Source organism: Podarcis muralis, chromosome 8, assembly GCF_964188315.1.
Source record: "Podarcis muralis chromosome 8, rPodMur119.hap1.1, whole genome shotgun sequence".
Lineage (NCBI taxonomy): Eukaryota > Metazoa > Chordata > Lepidosauria > Squamata > Lacertidae > Podarcis > Podarcis muralis.
This window is the reverse complement of record NC_135662.1, coordinates 51,451,954-51,470,879: the sequence shown is the minus strand read 5'-3', so window position 1 is coordinate 51,470,879 and position 18,926 is coordinate 51,451,954.

The window sequence follows — 18,926 nt, the reverse complement described above, 5'->3', positions numbered from 1 at the left end:
GATAAGGAAAACAAGTCCATCAGCTACTTTGTTTTTAAGAACAAAAGCAAAAGAAACACCAGACAGGAAATCTCAAATGAATTACCATTGAGGCAAAAATGGAGAAGCAAAAAGCAAACGGAATTGCAAATATCAGTGTTTGTACTATTATACTTGCTTGTTAGACAGAAACAGAAACCTGAAGAGTATAGGCTAAGTGGAAAGCTGCTGGTAAAGGGACAATTTGCCTGCCATCTTAACTATAGTGCAGTAGAATTGGTAAGAGACAATATTGGTAATTTAATTCAATCTTTATTTAAAACAAAATAACCTTCACTTAAAGCGTCTCTGACAGTTTTGTACCCAGGCTTCCTCTGCAAATCCTCCACAGCCCCTTTCCGCCAATTTGTTCTATAGCTTGAGTTTCTTAGGGCCAAAATTAGTTGTTCTGTGACTGGATCTCACCAAGTAATGTTCTAGAACTTTCCTGAAGGCTGTGTAGGGTTTTGTTTTGTTTTCTCTTTTGCAGGGGGTAGAGGAGAATGAATATTCATGTGAAGGTGGAGAGAGAGAGAGAGAGAGAGAGAGAGAGAGAGAGAGAGATCTTTCTGCCCACATAATTTCTTCTCCTGTAAAGCATATGAAGGGAGCAAGAGAAATGAGCTATTATGCATCCCTCTTTTTGACTAACAACGGTGTGAGGAAGTCATTTGGATAAGGAAAGTATTCAACTCTCCTTCCCCATACTGCAGTCCTGACCTAAATCCTTTTCTCAATAGTTCCTATTTGAATAATAGAACTGCATAGGTACAGTAAGAGGTAAAGGTAAAGGGACCCCTGACCATTAGGTCCAGTTGTGACCGACCCTGGGGTTGCAGCGCTCATCTCACTTTATTGGCCGAGGGAGCCGGCGTACAGCTTCCGGGTCATGTGGCCAGCATGACTAAGACGCTTCTGGCAAACCAGAGCAGCGCAGGGAAACGCCGTTTACCTTCCTGATGGAGCAGTACCTATTTATCTACTTGCACTTTGATGTGCTTTTGAACTGCTAGGTTGGAAGGAGCAGGGACCGAGCAACGGGAGCTCACCCCGTCACGGGGATTCAAACCGCCAACCTTCTAATCGGGAAGTCCTAGGCTCTGTGGTTTAACCCACAGCACCACCCACGTCCCTATAGGTACAGTACATCTAGTCATATGTCACCTATGTCAGGGGTGAATATCCTCTGACCCTCAGGTATGTCCAACTGATCTTATGAAGAAGAAAAAAGCTCAACAACTTTGGCTCATCCTCCCTAAAAATAGCTCATCAATTTTGATGAAGCCTCCCCCCAAAAAAGCTCAACAACTATGAAGAAGTCTCCCCCCCCCCCCCCAAAAAAAAGCTTAGCAACTCTGGTCAATCCAATGGGTAGATCACTGCCAGTTTATTTATAGTGGGAGTAGATCACAGTCTCTTGGAGGTTGGACGTGGCATAGATGATGCTTGACTACAGCTTCCATGATAACTGACCATCGGTCATGCTGGTTAGGGCTGATGGGAGTTGGAGTACAACAAAATCTGGAGAGCCTCAGTTAGCCACCTCTGCTGTCCATAATATCTACTGCAGTCCCCAGACAGGACAGTTCACCAGCAACTTTAGGTCAATTCACCCAGCCTGGAGATACTAAAGAGGTAAGTTTAAGTACTGGGTAGCCACAGACTCAATCTTTGCCCCACAATGAAAGTTGCTTAGTTGCTTAAAAGGTTTCAGGGATTTCTTACTCTCTCAGCCTAATCTACCTCATTTGGTTATTATAATAATGAAATGAAATTTTATATACAGCGATACCTTAGGTTAAGAACTTAATTCATTCTGGAGGTCCGTTCTTAACCTGAAACTGTTCTTAACCTGAGGCACCACTTTAGCTAATGGGACCTCCCGCTGCCACCGCATGATTTCTGTTCTCATCCTGAAGTAAAGTTCTTAACCTGAGGTACTACTTCTGGTTAGGCAGAGTTTGTAATCTGAAGCGTCTGTAACCTGAAGCATCTGTAACCCGAAGTACCATTGTATGTGTGTGTGTGTGTAAAGTTAAAGGGACCCCTGACCATTACATCCAGTCGCGAACAATTCTGGGGTTGCAGCACTCATCTCGCTTTATTGGCCGAGGTAGCTGGCGTACAGCTTCCAGGTTATGTGGCCAGCATGACAAAGCCGCTTCTGGCAAACCAGAGCAGCGCATGGAAGTGTCATTTACCTTCCCACTGGAGCGGTACCTATTTACTTGCACTTCGTGCTTTCGAGGTGCTAGGTTGGCAGGAGCAGGGACTGAGCAACAGGAGCTCACACTGTCACGGGGATTCAAACCACCGATATTCTGATCGACAATCCCTAGGCTCTGTGCTTTAACCCACAGTGCCACCCACATCCCATATATATACATTCTGGAAAGCCAGAATGTAGGACATAACAGCATGTGTACACCTTCTGCCTTTAGGGATCTGATGAAATATGAAATTCAGTGGATTTGATATTTGGAAGCACAGGCTATGCTGTTCTCCCTTTAGCTGGAGGATATAAAATAACAGCACACAAAACTCCATATAACATGGTACTTTGAGTTTTCAGGGCATGCGTCCTCTTTTATGTGGAGGTGTCAAAGTAAAAGCAATGGACACTACAGTTTGAGAGTTTCCTCACTACACTTCGTTAAATTACTTTTATGTGGTGTAGCACCAAGGAGTTCCTGAAGTTTTACAGATCTCCTTAAAAGTGAAGAATGAAACTTTGTCTCGGAGATACATAACTGGGGGTGAACGTGGCTATGAAAACTAAATATAATTCTTCAATGCGCTTATTGGCAGAGACACGCAAGGATACCTGTGAGCACAGATGATAATCACCCACATTCCTCTCTCTTAAGTAAAGGAGGCTTTGTTCTTATTTCTTATAACAATAAGAGATCCATCTGTCATCCCACTTGATGTCCACATATTCAGTGAAATAGCTGAGACTGAGTGCATACAGTCAACAGGTATGCATACAATCTAAATATTGAGACCCTCCGGTTGATAAAAAATCCAGCACGGTCAGAATTCCTGATCACATGTAGCCTCTGTAAAATTACAGCTCTATGTGCATAGCTAACCCCTTTCAGACTAGGGAATGGATGAATAAATCTGCTTTCAATACATTTTCAGTCCTTTTTCTGTGCCAATTGTAATTATTATTATTTTTTAAGTCCATATGAAAATGTCCATATGAAAACATGTATTCCAATGATATGCTTTCTCAAAGAAATAGATTTCTAAATGTGTTTTATCTAAAACTTAATTTAAAAATGTGTATATACTCTGTGTGTGTGTGTGTGTGTGTGTGTGTGTGTGTGTCAAAAACTGTGATTGAAATGCGATGTTTGGGAAGGGTGAAAGCCAGTGGATAACTAATTCAATTCTATACATTAATCCAGGTGGCTCGAATCAGCTCCCTTGATACCAGAATTCACAAAGAATTCCACAAACATTCCTATTTCAGATGTCCTATTAAACACTCCTTTTCTAACACAAGCTCTAGTACTTCTGTGTTCATGAACTGCACGTGCTGGATGCACAATTAACAAACCAGTTGTTTGCCATTAATATTGAATTGGTTATGTTATTTAAAGGCAGTCCAGCTCAATGTAGCCATGAAGACTGCATTCAGACAGGGGTTTATTGTGTTATTTTAATGGATACAAACTGTCCCTATTGCTAACGTTCCTTTTAAACAGCAGCACCCATTGCCTTATACAGCTGTGGCTATTTGACTGTTATACCATCATGGCACGCTAAATTTCATTTACACTAGTTGACATGGTATAGCACCAGACCCCCAAAGTGTCCCTATTTTCCAGGGACAATCCTGGATTTACAGAAGCTGTCCCGGTTTCCTATTTGATTCTGGAATGTCCTGCTTTTCCTAAGGACACCCCTATTTTCATCTGAGAAATGTTGAATGGTATGGTTGGATGTCCCTATTTTTATTGAAGAAATGTTGGAGGGTGTGTAGCACAACAATTACCATCATCTGACGGTTGCGGTTCTCCTACCCGCTCAAGACATGCACACTTCTGTTGCCCCATGATTCACTACATGCCAACAAGATGTAAGCACTTGGTGTTTGATAAATATGACGAAGCAACTCTTGATAAATACAGAGTGGATCCTCAATAAGGTGGCAGCAGATGTCCCTCATTTTTCCTAAATTGTTTGCCTGACACCAACTGAGTCATGCTTCATATATTTGAAGGAACAGGTGCTTCAAGACATCACAGAATCAGCCAGAGTAATACTACACTAAAGAAAAGAGGAGCCTATAATTTTGATGGTATTTGAAAGTATACAAATTGTACCAGATAACTAGCAGTTTATATGACACCTAAAGAAAGCCTAGCACAGAAGAAGAAGAAGAAGAAGAAGAAGAAGAAGAAGAAGAAGAAGAAGAAGAAGAAGAAGAAGAAGAAGAAGAAAGTAAACAGTGAACGCCTCAAGGTAAATAAGTCAGCAGCCAGATACTCCATATTCTTGACAATTATACCTACCTAGTTTGTCAAGAGAATTGGAAAGTAACTGAAGGATCATAAATAAAGGAATATGATAAACTTCAACACATCAAATGGAAGGAAATGTTCCCTGGGGCAAAAAACAGGATCCACGTTGTTTATAACACCTACATTAATGATCAGGAAGAGGAGATAAACAGCATTTTAATGGCATTTGCCAGTGATAAAAATGGGATATATTGCAACACTAGGGAGAGCCGAGATAAGCTACAAAATGAAATAAAAAAGATAGTCTGGAAATAAGGCTGGAAATATTGACAGAATTGGGGTGAGGGAAGGATTCCCTTGGAGAAATACAAGTTGCCATATATACATAATAAATGTGAGAAGGAAACTGGAAAACACTATATTCAACAGGCAAAGAAAAAAGAAATAGTGCTTTATCTTTGTTTTAATTTTTCCTCTACCTAAACTCTACTTATATATTTGTGGGTTTTTTTTAAAAAAAAGGATATATAACACCATAAGAGTCCGGCAGCTCTCTCCTGACAAAGGAATCCCAACCTGAGGAAAGGCTGTATTTGAATTTCATATTATGTAGGCTACCTGACACTTTATTCAAGTGTCTTTGCATAGTGGTTTTGTGAAATTCATTTACATTGCTGGCTGAGTTTTTTTAATTATTTGGATTGGCAATACAGCCTTTCTAATGCATTTTATATGTGAAGGGAAAGTAGCAGAGAACTATGTCAATAAAAAGGAATGTGTGCTAGAAAAAAAAGTTCATCATTATGCATTAACATCATTTATGGTACATTCTTTTGATAGGAAACCTCTGCCTTTGGAAAGCAAAGTGAAATGGCTTCTGCAACATTAAACACTGACAAAGAATGAATATTGCGCCTCCACAAAGCAAATGGTCAAAGCAGGACAAGAAACAAACACATTTAAAAACACCCCCTAAAAGGATGTGTGTTTTTCTGTAGATACATTTCCTTTCCTTTTGCATCTCATAATATTTGCAGATAAAAAGCTTCAATTTGCACAGGGAGTCGCTGTTGTCTCTCTAATTATTAACACATGAAGGAGGGTGTGTTACAGAGCTTTTCCTTGTTGCTGAAGACACTATTGTCAATTTACCAAGCTGCAGGGAATCCTTTGCATATTATTTTCCCTTTGGGAAAATGAAACTGCAACCCGGCCCCCACCCAAAAAATCTCCCCACTCTTTAAAAATGCAGCCCCTAACCCAAGCTGGCAAAGCTTCCATGCTCTAGCTAGATCCACCTCTTGCCTGGAGGAAGGAAGTTGCAGTCCTGGATATGGGATCCTCTTCAAAGAGGGTCCTAATTGCACTCAGGACCTTGGGCCCCCCCATGGCATCCGGAAGCAGGGCTTAGCCCAGGCATTCCTGGGGTGGTCTCTCGATCACCCCATTTCCAGCACCCAATCAGGTTGTTTTGCAAGTTGGGGAGGGTGCGGGTTTATAAACGGCAGCGTGACATGTCAGAGCCAGTTGCTTCACACTGCCAAACACCTGCCCACCCGGCCTCTTTGGTTTCTGTGCTCTGGCCTTGCTTGGGACTTCAGTTGGTCACCTGTTTTGTGGCAGGGGCCTGGTAGGAATTTTGTCCACTTGGCAGATGGGCACTGGCCATTTGGGTTCTCGCCTACCTCCCAGCAATCGTCACAACTTTGTAAGGTTTGGCGGTTAGGCATTGACTTAGTGTGGTTGGGGGAGGGGAGGTGTGGCCATCACCTGCTCCTCCTTAAAAAAGGGTATTCCGTTAAAGGAATCTGGGTGTTCTGGATCTCATCCAAAGTCCGCTTGAGGGGCTAGGGGCATGCCAGGACCACAGGAAACCTGGGGTGAGCTACAGCTGATTTGCATCGATTTAGCTCCCTCGTTTGGTCTACCCATCCAGACCTCCTGGAAGGGGTCAGTTTTAGTTTGTCAATGCCTAAGCCAATACTGCTCACATTGTGTAATCAATAAAGTTGTGGCCTAAATTTGCCCATTAATTTTAAAATTAAAATTTGAGTCTGTATGAATTTATTTCTGGGGGGTTACCTGAGGTCCTTGAAGTGCAAATGTTGAACTACGATTTCCGTCATTCTTGACTTTTGACCATTATGTCTGGGACAGAAGGGAGTTGGAGTTCCCATGCCCTCTTTAGGTCATAGTAAGGCTTTAGAGCTGCTCCATCCTTTCATTAGTATTTTATTAATATCCTAAACTAATAAAAGTATATGTGGAAAGAAGCAATGCATAAGGATGTTTGAGAGTTATGGGGAGGTGGTAGGAAAATAGTGCACTAGTGTTTTGAAATTTGCATCTATTTGCATGGGAGTTAGGATTCATTCCTCCCTCCCCTTCAAGCTCTAGAGATTGGAGAGTGAAACTTGAATATCTCTGGCATCAAAAGCAAAAGGACAGTCATTCTCCCAGGACAGTTACTAGAAAATTCTAGTTCAATACCAACATCCACCCTCCAATTTCTCATAAGTGTTCTTGCCCTGTGAAACACGCTTCCATTTTTCTCATTCTCAGGGCACTTGATAATTTCTTGCAGTGTTGGGTTTTGCCTTATCACTATAAGGTGGCCTGGGGTGGGGTGTGTGGGTGTGTGGGTGTCAGTGTTTTCTTGCCAGTAAACATTTCCTTTAGCAGTCTGCAGTGTCCCTGGCTATCAGCAATTCCTGAAGGAAGTTACTTCATGATGTCTTTCTCTGGGCTTTGATTGAAACAAAGACCCCTGGGAGGGCTACAGAATGCAGACCACTGGAGAGGTGATTTGCTGAAGTAAAGGGAGGCCACTTGAAAACATCCAACAGACACCTTGAAAATAAAAATGTGTGACAAAACACCTATGATATCTGCCTTTTGATAATTTTCAAATACATTTTATTATCTTGTTAAGTGAAAGGGAAATGGCTGAGTAGGAAAAAGGAGAAATGTTCAGCATAGCCCCAGAAAAACCAGACGATCCCTGGTAAATATGGATATTTGGTCCGTATAATATCATCCAGGCCCAGTGCTTTTTATATCAGGGGTTACTCAATGGTATGCATGCCTCTTTTTGGTTGTTAAAAAGTGTGGCACTTGCTGTAACAACTTCATGGTGAGTACCAGGACCTGTTTTTCTAGGGGGTGGGGAGCACTGTCTAGGCCTCATATTATGTAGATTCTCTTTTCTATTTTACCAATATTTATTAACAAAAGTGAGCACAAACAAAAGGATCCAGTATGTTGTTCCTTTTCACCTCATTCAGCCCACCCCTAAAATCTGCAGGAGCGTATTTCTGTTTTATAGGGGCCAGACTGCTAAATGTCTGCATTTCCCATACACAGAGATTATGGCTACTGCCTCTCTGAAGCTGGAAATGTGTGCCCTCTCTGCTTGCAATGAGTCACAAACAATGCAACCCTGCACATGTCTACTCAGTAACAAATCCCACTGTAGCCTGAAAGTGGCTACAGAATTGCAGCCTAAATCTAGTAGGATGCATTTTCACCCTATGGTCCACACAACGCAAGATACAGTTTCTGGAAAAAGATGAAAGAAGTTAATAAGCCATGTCATTAAATGCGGAATACCTCTATCGTCATTCCAGCAGTTTTCTCCAAACTGCTAGATTAGTGTAAAGCAACTGCACTGAGCTTTGAAATGTGTTTTTTTAAAAAAAAACAAACCCAAAAAGTATTTTAAGAATTGCTGTCCTTGCAGTAATTTTAGTTGCTGACAAGAATAGTTTTGCCATCTTTTTAAGCAGTGCCTTTACTAAGGACGTTAGGAACGAGTGCTTAGTGAGAATTACCGCACAAGCAGCTTTCACTAAGCACATGATTATATAGATCCTTTCATGCTCCTGCATTAGGTTAAATTCTGATTACTGTGTTTCTTGCCTTTCTTTTCAGCTTAAAGTGGTTTTTGTGGGTCCAAGCCTGAACATGTAAAGCACAGAAGCGCTACAGTGGAGCCTTCTGTGCAGATCACAGAGCTTATTGGAGGAAATCCTGATATCCAGTCACAGCTTCATATTGTGATTAACTTTTCAGTGGTAGTCAGATAGAGTATTTCATAAAGGGCTTTAATAAACTTATGTCTGTTAGAGGAGCGCTTCAGCTGAATAGATTGCGATTTCTGGATTTTCTCTCACATAATGCGTTCAGGTTTCTCAGAAATCCAAAGAATTTGAAGCTTTTCTGTCTAAAAAAATAATGAAGGGAAATGCCTAAGGTCTAAATTTTATTCACCTGACTAGTTCTATCACAGTCACCATTATGCTGCTGCTAGTACTACATATGCTGACTTCTGAGCCAAATGACCCAAGAAAAATCCCACTTTTCCTGGTAGCTGTCCCTGGCGAGCTACGATGTAGGTATTATTTATTTGTGGTTTATTTATTCCTAACCTCCCTTTCAGAGCACAGCTCTCCCAAGGTGGTTCAAAAGGATTTTTTTTAAAAAAATAACAAACATAAAACCACATAAAACAAACTTTCCAAATAACCCTATATGAGCAGCAACAAATAAAATTCAAGAACGAGCACATCAAACAAACATAGATCTTTAAAAAATAAAGTTCATGGCTCTTTTAAAAATCAATGTCAACATTCTTTTAAAAGTAGTATGTGGGTATTTACCTGAGGAGGGAAACCTGTAGCTGTGAGGGCACTGTCAAAAATGTCATGCTGTCAGTGTTCCTTTCTAAATAATTCCTAAATTATTGGGGTATTTGAAACAAGGATGAGTTAACCAAGACCACTGAGTGACTAGATTGAAAATTAGTGGATATTTCTGCATTTACTTTCTATTTGGTGTCACACAACTTATGGGAGAAGCTTTTTAAGACATACACTTCAAGGCATTACATCAGAAGGTGCAATGATAGGTCACCCTTGCATTAATTGATAGCCTTGTATTCATCACCCTCCCCAACAGACCAAGGGATCAAGGCAGATGTGGTGTTTGGGAATCAAAATATGATGTAAGCAAATGACTTTCCTAAAATAAGCATTTTATCAGGTGTGGCATTCTAGTTTCACTTAGTCAAATATGTCACTAAGGGAGGCAATAATGTGGCAAGATCAGCTGGGCTTGACCAATATTAATGCTGAGTCTCTGCTCAGCTGAAGATGAACTAGCATAACTTGCTCACCCTGGCTCAGCTGGGGCTCAGTCCCCCAAAGTGGGTGGGTAGGCAGGTCCAGAGGGGGGATTTAGGACCGAGTTCAGCTCTGTCACAAGACCTAGCAACCCAGCATCAAATACTATATTAAAACATTGTCCCCCTGCTTCTACCAGGCTTAGGCAGAGCAGCAACATCAGCTGTGCTGCTGAGTGGTGTTTGGATCTGGTGTAACTTCACGCCTACTTAACTTAACAGCGGTATGCTTTATGCCATCTTCTTGTGCATAAGATTGTTCCCTAAGTATACCACAATGGCTCCACAATATGTGTGCCTTGTATATAGACTATGTAGAATATAGGAGTGGGAAACTAGAAATGTGTAACTGCTATTGCTGAAATTCAGAAGAAAGTCATGATAAATTAAAAGATTTACTATCTGATTAGTGTAGGTACAGCACATTAAAGATAGGAAAATTCATAACAGTAGCTTTGAAAAAGTGCTTGGATTTGAATGAATCTACATAAGGATGCTGTTGTAAAATGTCTAGCAGGGATTCACCTTCTCCCCCAGATAAAAGTGCTACAAATGTGAACCAGGCTGCTCACTTGCATTTTACTTCACTGTAGTTCTGTATCTTTCAGCCTGTATGATTCTGGATTAATGTCACAGTGACGCTAAAGGTGAGTGTACATTTTCATTGAAATTGTATGGTGGTTAGTTGCGAAAACAGAATAAAATCTGCTGTTATATAGAATACAAGGCATATATGTATATTTTATTAGAACCCAAGGCTTTAATGTTTTAGATTTTCCCCAAAGGGATCAGATAAACAAAGCCATACAGCAAAAACACTACAACTAGGCAGCTCTGCAGCCAATATACTATAAACAGAACTAGATCCAAGTCAAGCAACTTTAGCACAGGTGGGCCCATAGCACTAAGACCTGTTACCATGAATATTTCTTAGCTGCACTGTTTTCAGGGCCACAGACTAGCTAAGGAAATCATCCATCACATATGTCCACCTATAAAGTACAAAGAAGAATTTGTTCTGAGGACCCAGAAACAGAACGCCACACATTTTCAAGGTTAAAAAGTGTGCAGAATGAAAATCTTGAGAACTGGCTTTCAGCAGACTTTATCCATTAGTTATGGTGACTGCTTAGATGCACCTTAAATGGCCTACACATAATAGAATTCAGTTCCCATGATTTCATAGTGCAAAAATACATCAGACATCTTATGAAGGAGATAGTTTAGAGCCAATATTAATGTTATGAGGACCACTAAAGTAAACAGGAGTTTTCAGAGTGATCATTTCCCCCTGGTTCCCTTAAAACTCACACAGTTTTAATGATTATGGGTTGTATCCAAAACTGTGTGCTAATGCAATGGGACTTCAACTTCTTCTCCCCCCCCACCCCTGAAGCCTCATGTCATCCCTCAACATCTGCTCTGGGGAGTGATCTGTGGGATCCTCTGGTGCAGATGGGGGGGCACGGGGGATGTTGTATTCTGCCTTATTATTATTGATAGTCAGAAATACAGTATGTGGTTTGGGTAAAATAATCCACATATTACTACTGCAATAAAATAAATGGAAAACTAAATTGTCCACTGTGTCTATCATCCATTAGTTTTAATAAACACTTGTATCATCCATTAAGAATACATTTCTCACTGAGGACTAGGATCAGAATAATTTCTTCTTATATTTTTATTAATTTATGACCTGAGCCCTACTAAGAATGCTTTACTAACTAAGCAAATAGTCTTTTTATGATTTATCTTCTGATTCATCTATCTGAACCCTGTACTGCCCCCCCCCCAGGGTTTAAGAATGTGCTACAAGGCTATTGAAACAAAAGTTCTAATGTTTTATGACTCCAAAACTCTGACTGAACTGATGTACAGTGGTACCTCGAGTTACAAATGCTTCAGGTTACAAACTCCGCTAACCTGGAAGAACTACCTCGAGTTGAGAACTTTGCCCCAGGATGAGAACGGAAATCGTATGCCGGAGGCACAGCAGCAGCAAGAGGCCCCATTAGGCAAAAGCACACCTCTAGTTAAGAACAGTTTCAGGTTAAGAACGGACCTCCGGAACGAATTAAGTTTGTAACTAGAGGTACCACTGTAATTCTTATTTAAAAGTGAAAAGCTCAGAAAATTGGGGAGGGGGAAATCATGAGACTGAATCATGCTGAATATTAGAACAACTCTCATCTTTATATATGTTATGTAAGAGGCAGCCAAAATAAAGTAGACTAATTAGACAGGCTGTTTTTTACACAGTTTGACATGTGCAAGGTTCAGGAAAGTATACCACTGAAAAGACCCTTGTGTTGCCTCCTTCCACACCTTATTGGGCGGGGACACACAGAGAGAAGGGCCTCAGATGATGAAAGCAGGCTCTGAGTTGGTTCACATGGGGAAAGTTGGTTCTTGAGCTACTGGGGTCCTGAACTGCATAAGGCTTTTTAGCTGAAAACCAGAACTTTGAGTTGAGCCCAGAAACTAATTGGTAGCCAGTGCAGTTGTGCCAGAATCGGTTTTATTTTTCAGACTGTCCTACTCTGGTCAGCCATTTGGCCACTAAATTCTGCACCAGTTTCAGTTTCTACACCATCTTCAAAGGCAGCCCCACATATAACATATTGCAGTAATCTAGCATGGAGGTTACCAGAGCAGAGACAACAGAAGTTTTGTATGCAACTTTGCCTAATACAGACTTCTTTGCAGAGCAATTTTCCCCAATACAATGCATTTGTATGTTCATTTTAATTAATACATGCATTTGTAGGCACACTTTCTGTCAATACCTCCCAAATCATTGCTGGCTCCTTCCCATACCAGTATTGTCCCACTATCTGACATTAGGAAGGAGCCATAGTTGTGGGCTCCTCCCATATGGCTTTAGAATTCTCGCATTGCTGCTCAGAGTGGTTGGGACAACCCAGTCAGATGGGTGGCATAGAAAAATAAATTATTAGTAGTTGTATTATATAGAGAAGCAATGTGGGAAAGCAATCTCAAAGTTAAACTGTATTAGCAACCTGTGAGTCGGTGAGACTAGATGAGATCGAATGCAAATATTTCAGACTTACTTGACTTGCAGCAGTAGCTGACTCTTGCTTCCCCCATGCCATTACATCATGCCACAGCGTCAATATTTTTAAGTAGCACTAATGCACTCATTTCTGTTAATTAATTGTAAGCATACATGGGTAACCTTGAACATTGTTTCATTGTTGGGCCCCATTCATTCTTAATTTCCCACAATGGCAGCTTGTATGTCTTTGAAATAACCTAGATCTGTTGCGTACAGCTACATTTCTCCTCTAATTTCCCCCACTGCAACAGTTTATTTGACTGAACATGTTCAGCAGGGTAATTAGCATGTACAAGACTATTTATAAGACACAAATCTTATTTGTGTACTGGCCAGTGGCCACTGCTAACATTTCCCAAGGGGGGGAGCATGCAAACCTGCTTGCTCTTCCGAGCATGTTTCATAGTTGTAGCCTTCTGTAAAAACCAACAAAACATATCCAAAGTGGATCTAAAAAGGCATTGCTTTTCTTTTTTATGTACTTCTGCCTAAATATGATGGGGTGAGAGACTTTAAATTGGCCATCGGGGGATGGCTTTCTTCACCTGTCTTGCCCTACACTTCAAGCCCTAGAAGCCTCTGGAAGGGAGTTTCAGCTTTTGGTGAATGGTGAAGATTCACCTGCTTACCCTGGCTTTTGACACTTGAGCTGTATATTTTTATTTTTATTTTTTATTTTTTAAATAATTTTTATTGGATTTTCACAAATATATTCCATATTGTAGACATAGAAAGAAAAAAAGAAGAAAAAAAGAAGCAAAAGTAAAAAATAAAAGATTCAACCTTTCAAATCATTTTGTAAATCCAACTGGACTTCCTCACATCTTCCGAACCCAGCGTTCTTTGCAATAAAGACATCAGCAATTTGTTACCTTATTTCATACCTTACTGTATCTTTCAAATATTATGTTTCTAAATTCAAGATGTTATTTCTCCATTACTTGTATCTTAAAATAAACATAATAAAATTATTTCAAATTTCCACCTTATCTTTCTTGTGACTTAATTTCCAATTCACTAAATCAGTTTGCTGAAGCTATAATTTCCAAGTCATGCACATTTTTAGCATTCATACAATTTATAATGTTTCTGCAAATAGTCCTTAAATTTTTCCCAGTCCTCTTCCATTGTCTCTTCTCCCAAATCTCGGATTCTGCCAGTCATTTCAGCCAGTTCCATATAGTCCATCAGTTGCGTCTGCCATTCCTCCAGTGTGGGTAAATCTTGTGTCTTCCAATACTTTGCAATAAGAATTCTTGCTGCTGTGGTTGCGTACATAAACAAAGTTCTATCCTTCTTTAACACTTTCTGGCCGACGACGCCCAAAAGAAAGGCCTCTGGTTTCTTAGGAAAGGTACCTTTTTTAACTCATTGTAAATCACTTCCCAGAAGGCCTTCACTTTCGGGCATGTCCACCAGAGGTGAAAAAAGGTCCCTTCAGCATCCTTACATGAGCTGTATATTTTTAGAACCCACCTTATTTCTGTGATTGTAACCTGTCCCAAAACCTTAGAGTGAAGGGCAGGCAAATTAGGAATACTTTCTCTCTCTCTCTCTCTCTCTCTCTCTCTCTCTCTCTCTGTGTGTGTGTGTGTGTGATAGAGAGAGAGAGAGAGAGAGAGAGAGAGAGAGAGATGCTTATCTGTAGAGCTAGCTGTAGTGTAGCTGTTTTGAGAGGAAGCATGATGTTGAAAGGTAATGTAGATTAGCTATGGATTCTTTCTAACTAGAACTATCTATAATCTCTCATTCTGTTATAACTTCACTAATTTCTTAAAATACTGGGACCCTATTTGACATCCCAGCAAAGATATGCAGAGTCATGCAGGGAACAAGGTAGTACAAAGATGGTAACAGCAAGGTAAGTAGATCAAGGAAGGTGGCATACATGCTATAATGTATTTTCTGCCATCCTGCTTAGCTCTCAAGTCCATAAACCTGCATAAAGTTCATTAATAGTATTTTTATTGCCACATAAAAAACATAAAAAGTGAATGAAGTGAGACTCAGAAGGAAAGAAATAGAGAGTGGAAGTAGAAGTGTGTGTGTGTGTGTGTGTGTGTGTGTGTGTGTAGATAATATTAACACTCCGGGACAAAATATTCAGCTATTCAGTTATTTCCCCTACCTAGTATGAGATACATATATCTCTTAACACTCCAGATCCCTCTGAAAGCCTTGGGCAAAGTCGGAGAGACAGTGTAGCATAGTGGTTAGTGTGTAGGACTGGGAGACCAGAATCCCTAGTCAGCCATTAAGCTCATTGGATGACCTTGGGCCAGTTGCTGCCTCTTGGCCTAGCCTTCCTCATAAGGTTGTTGTGAGGATTAAATGAGGAAGGGGAGAACCAAGTATGCCACCATAAAAACCAGTCTGCTCAAGAAGAATGAAACAAGCTTATTTTGTTTAAAGGACTCCGATAGAAAAACCATGTAGGTTAATTTCAAACTTAGCTTAATCTTCAAGTCACTTGGATCAGAAGTGGTGATAAGGCATTGTAGGAGAACTGACCCAATAATGTCAGATTTGTGTCTTTATTTTATTGTTTGATTCAGGCTGTGTCAAGTGGCATTGTTCAAATGTATGGTGGTACAGTAGTACCTCTAGTTACCAACTTAATTCGTTCCGGTGGTCCGTTCTTAACCTGAAACTGTTCTTCACTAGAGGCGTGCTTTCGCTAATGGGGACTCTTGCTGCTGCTGCGCCGCCGGCACACGATTTCCATTCTCATCCTGGGGCAAAGTTCTCAACTCGAGGTAACTCTTCCAGGTTTGCAGAGTTTGTAACCTGAAGCGTTTATAACCTGAGGCATTTGTAACTCGAGGTACTACTGTATTAGATTTGCAGTCCCCAAAAGATACAGGAACATAAGAAACTGCCTACTGAATCAGGCCATTGATCCATCTAGCAGTGGCTCTCCAGGGTATCAAACAGTGGTTTTAAGCAAACCTACCTGGAAATACTGGTGAAAGAACCAGGGACCTTGTTGCATGCAAAGAAAAAAGAAAAAAAGCAGATGTTCTACCACAGGCTATGGCCCCTTTCCTAGTAACAAGCTCTTTCCCTAATACAGTTTTGGGCATACAATAAGGATCAAGTTCCAGATCCCATGAAGTCAGCAACAGAGTTCTCAAAAGTTTCAAAAGAAAAATATCAAAACCATAAAGAAACAAACCTCTGCCCCTCACACTGAATAAGACTGCTCAGTTTTATCTATGGTTTTATCTGTTTTTAAAAGTTTTGTTGTCGTTGTTGCATTTTGTATCTTGGATCCTAAATCACTTTGGTATGCCTCATGGGAAGCTATTAATAGTAGTAGTATTAGTAGTAATTAATAATAATAATACTTTATTTTTTCCTAATTTTATTTTATGTAAACTGCTCAGACTCATATTTAAACTGCACAGACTCAAACTTAAGGTCATGTTCAGCTGCAGTGAAAAAAGCTATCCAAACCTCAAACCATCCCCTTCTTAGTCAATGCTTCATGGCAATTTGTACCCTGGAAAGGAAAGTGCATTTCATAACAGTGGCTTCTGAGAATGGCAAAGTAATAACTGTTTTCAAATACTGATAAAGTGGCTATTTTATTTGTGTGTCCCAGCCAAGTGACCTCAAAACTAGGAAGTATAATCATTCAAGTTTTTATCCTGATCTATAATCATTCTGAGTTGGGTGTTTTCCCCATTTCATAACCTACTGCCAAACACAGCCAAAACTCTTGCTTACTACCAGTCTAATGAAAAGTAGAAGAAGAAATTACAGGGTTTATGTCCATATAATGATGGCTGAAAAGACTAGTGGAAAACCATTATTTTCAAAATCCTGCAATCATCACAGCTCATCATAATTCTTATTAATCTTGAATGTTCTTTCTGTTTATTATACTTTCTTTTTCAGCTTGTGCTGCAGACATTTATTATTAAAGCCCCAAATAATCAATCTCTTCTTTGTCATTGCTTATTTATGTGTAACTTTGTGTATTTATTTTTCCTTTATCAAATGCACAACTCTGTCAATTTTTCTATGCTGTTTCTCTCTCTGGATGATTGCATTTTTGTCTTCTCACCTAGAACTGGAAGGCAATCACAACAATGTAGTACTAAAGAGATCTACTCAGAAGTAAGCTCTGTTTAATTCAGTGGGGTTTACTCCCAAGTACTAAGTGGGGATAGGCTTGCAGCCCAAACTTGAAATCCTATGTCTATTTATGTAGGAGTAAGCCCCACTGAAATTATTGGGATATGCTTCTGTGTAGACAGTTGTACTGTAAATTGTTGAAATACCTTGTCTGTATAATTGAAGCTAAAGTAATAATATTTGCAATTATCCATATTATTGCCTTAGGATTTTTTTAAAAAATGTATTTTTCTTGGTAAATTCATTTTTCTCCTATTATGAGAAAAATAATGATGATGGGGAAAGATATTTGCAATGATCTTTCATTTCTCATGCTGTTCTGTATTTCATCAAGAATCAAATATATGCTTTCCAACATGCAAAGTATTTTTCTCCAGTAGAGAAAATACAGTGTTGTTCAGTGTGCTGGAATTTTAATGGACTAAGGAGTGTTAGCCTGACTTAAAACTACACCAGAGCAACATCACCCACGAATCTGTGCTAGGAGTTTTGTCCTTGCTCCTACCACCATCACCTTCTACAAGTCTCTTTGAATTACCAGTAATGAAAAGGCAGGCTTTCTTAGGGGATGACATGGAAAAGTTGGAAGCGAAGCAAAAATTTGTGGATGATGTTGAACATAAAAACAGACAATTTATTTCATAGCAAATCAGGAATTTCAGAGAAAAAGGTGTTTATACAATGCTGAGCAGATGCTCAACTGGCATATTCACTCTAGCATATTCACAGTCACACATTATCTGTTGTTCAAAATGAGTTCTGGAAAAGTTGCTTGGGAGACATAGCTGCAGAACTTGACAGAAACCAATCCCTGTCACATACATGTCATTAAGAGCAGCAAATTGATGCCAGCAAAAAAGCAAGATGCACGTTTAAGACAAAAATAAGTAAATACAGTGGGTGGATGCAAAAGTAGGTTATGGTTTATTTCAGGCTGATAGAAATGAGAAAGAGGTGGGATTTTGTTATGCTGTAGATATTTTGAGAAGACGAAGCGCTGTGGCCCATAGACTGCAGCAAAATACTAGGCAAGGAGCTCAGAGGCATTTTGCCTTGAGTGCTCCCCACCCACCCTCAGGTTAGAGCCTTCGCTGATCACTTTTGGGGTGCTGGTTGACAAGCCAGAAAGTAATGTTGTCTCTCAGCATGATTGGCACTTGGTTCTGGGGTTTTCTCACCTTCCCCTCAGTGAAATTATGGCCTACTTTTGTTAAGCAGAAGTACATTGTTTGTATGAGGGCAGAAATGGCATTGGGCAGGACCAACATAGCATGTGGGCAGAGCTAAGGGGGAAGGTTGACCATGGCACTTCACAAGCTTGGGTTGGGGTATCTGCCTGGTTGGAATCTGCACCCTGATTGCCCAATGAGACCTTTGCTTGTTTGGCTTGCACCACAACAAGGTTCAACACTGGCCGACTCCCATGGAACAGGTTTGGGGTGGCCCAAACCCAACAGACCCATTCTATCAATATGTGGTTGTGGAATGATGAACTGGTCCTGGTCCCAATGCCATGCCAACCCTTACCATGATTGTTGTTGTCAATAACGATCTGGCCTAATTTATTCCATCAGCGGGGGGCCACTAGGGGCACATTGGAAGATGGCCGACAATAACATCTCTCCGGCTCACACAAGGTAATTAAGAGGCTGATATGGGAGTATGCAGCCTCCCTTGTTGCCCAAGGGAATGGGGAACACTGCCTTGCCTGCTGTGGCCATAAATCACCCCCGGATTCGAAAGAAGGCACAAAGCCCTTGTGTGGGTCCGGCTCTCCCGGACGCTGTCTCTGATCATGCGCTGGTTGCATTAGCTCGAAATAAACAATTAGAAAAGAAGCAAATGCACATACTTCGAGTGAAGATCAGGAGTAAAGACTGCTAATTAAAGGGATCTCTGGGATGTGGAGCGACGGGCTGGATTCAACAATAAATCAAGAAGAAGAATCATCAAAGGATTGGTATGTCGGAGCGAGACTGAAAAGGGGGGGGCTTTTCTTTTTTTGTCTTATGTGAGTACCCAATAACCCTTCCCCCTA